Raw genomic sequence first — 2,553 nt, forward strand, 5'->3', positions numbered from 1 at the left:
TCTACACATAAACAAAAAATTTTTCAAGTCATTTGAGAATAAGGCACAGATTTGATTTTACTCCTGCATTTCAGTTCATATTTGGTAAAAAATGAAGACACTGGCTTACATAATTACAGTAAAATTATCAAAATGAGGCAAGTAACATTGATATAGTATGAATTACTATCTAATCTACTTAAATTTTGCAATGCCCTTAATTATTACATAAACAAAAAATTTTTCAAGTCATTTGAGAATAAGGCACAGATTTGATTTTACTCCTGCATTTCAGTTCATATTTGGTAAAAAATGAAGACACTGGCTTACATAATTACAGTAAAATTATCAAAATGAGGCAAGTAACATTGATATAGTATGAATTACTATCTAATCTACTTAAATTTTGCAATGCCCTTAATTATTACATTTAGTTGTCATGTCTTTCTGGAACAGTTTTTTGTTGTCTGTCATGACCCTGATATCTTTGAAGAGTATTGTCTAACAATTTTTTAGAAAGTCCCTCAGTTTGCCTTTGTTTAATGTTCTCTCATGATTAGATCCAGACTGTACATTTTGGCAAGGAAGCCACAGAAGGATGTTGTGTGCCACTCAGTGCATCACGTCAGGAAGCACACTTGACTTGATCACTTGGCCAGTGTGGTTCTTCTCAGATTTCTCTATGGAAAGTTACCTTTGGTAATTAATAAGTGTTTCATAAAGAGATACTTTGAGACTATGCAAATATTTTATTTTTCATCAAGATTTCCATTAATTTTAATATAAATTAATGATTCATGTCCTAGTTATTATTATGATTCTCAAATAATAAAATCTAGCTTTACCTCCCTCCCTTTACCTCATTCCTTCCTTTCCATCCTGTCTTCCTATTTCCTTTCCTCTTTCTTTTCCTTTTCTTTCTAGCTGTATGGGCTCAGAATTTTATAATATTGCGTGGGTTGTAATTTGTTACTCTAATAACTTATTTTCATAGTCAACTTGACCCAGGTTTATCTAGTGAGGAGTTCTTGAGGCTGGATTCTGTGCCAGTTTCACATGTACCCATTAATCTTGGAACACTTTCTTACTCTTTGGAATAGCAAGATATTCAAGGTTCCTCTTGTACGAGTCCTGGAACCAATCATTTCATCTTGGGGCCCTAATTCCTTCTGGTAAGGAATGGCATTTAGAAACCAAGAACTGGGTTCTGGGTATGTTCATTAGTACTAAGGTGTCACTACTTATAGTCTTTCTCAGCAGACACAGTGAGAGAACACACACACACACACACACACACACACACGCACATCTCTATATAATTTCTCTATCTATGGGGCTCCAGCTTTTCCTTGTTCATTTCACAGGGCAATGGAAACAAATTTCACTTTAATTAGTACTTTAACAATAGCACTATTGGTATTTAGTTAGTACTTTAACAAAAATTTCTAGATATTATATTTTCATCATGTTTTAAAATGGCTCATCTTTTCCTTCCCACTTCTGGGACATATTTCACTCAACTCTGTTTAACTTAGAGACTCTAGCACATGTGTTTCATAGAAAACAGTATAGATCGGTGCAAAAGATTAGAAAGAGCAGAAGAAGACCACCTGATTGCTTGAAGTGTTTATTTACCACAGATTATGCATATAGGACCATGTCCATGCGAGGGTATGCAACCTGTTCCTAAAGAAGTAGATGGGATGGAAAACAGTCATTTGTTTGGACAGATGTAATCAACAATGCTCTGGTGAAAACAAGTGCCAGTACTGTTTAGATTATTACACTACTGTAGTCTGAGATTGTTGGTTAATATTAGTTGGCATTCATTGAAAAAAATTATTCTTCAGTACAACATGTAGAGTATTTAATATGTTAATGGATATTATTTGTGACTTTTAAAAAGAGCATGTATTGCAAAGTTCCCCAAAGTTACTAATGGAATCCCCCTTTGTATGGAACACTTAGATGAATTTGTGTTCCATGGAACCAACTCTAAGAAATGCTGTTTTGCACATATTCACTCATGTGGTAAGTAACAGAGTTATATTGTCATAAAGACCCCAGAAATCACGATTTGTGTTGAGCCCCTGGACCCTCCTGGATGAAGTTTGATGGAGTTTTCTCTCTGATGAATTCTGCTGTTCCTTGGCTCTCTGTGTATCCTTTATCAAGTAGATGCTTTTCCATTCCTGCAGCTGTGAGATCTTAGTGATGTTTATTTTTTAGATTTTTCTTTTGAGACAGAGTCTCACTGTGTAGTTCAGGCTGGCCTTCACCTCATGGTAATACTCTTGCCTCAGCCTCCTAAATTCTGGGATTACGGGCATGAGCCACCACACCCAGCTCTTTGGTGATATTTAAAATTTAACAAATATGCTAATCAGTTGGAATATTTATTTCTGATACGCACCTTCTAATATGTCTGGATTTGCTAATGGCTCTTGCCCTATCCTCTACCAAAGTCTGTCATGATCCTGCCTTCTGAAGAAAATTTTGAAGCCTTAGAAAATGTATGTATGAAAGAGGAACAGTCCCCATATGAGTACCAGTGTTATAAATAGTTAAGTGTCC

This window comes from Fukomys damarensis, unplaced genomic scaffold (assembly GCF_012274545.1).
Source record: "Fukomys damarensis isolate Sample0158 unplaced genomic scaffold, DMR_v1.0_HiC HiC_scaffold_33, whole genome shotgun sequence".
NCBI lineage: Eukaryota > Metazoa > Chordata > Mammalia > Rodentia > Bathyergidae > Fukomys > Fukomys damarensis.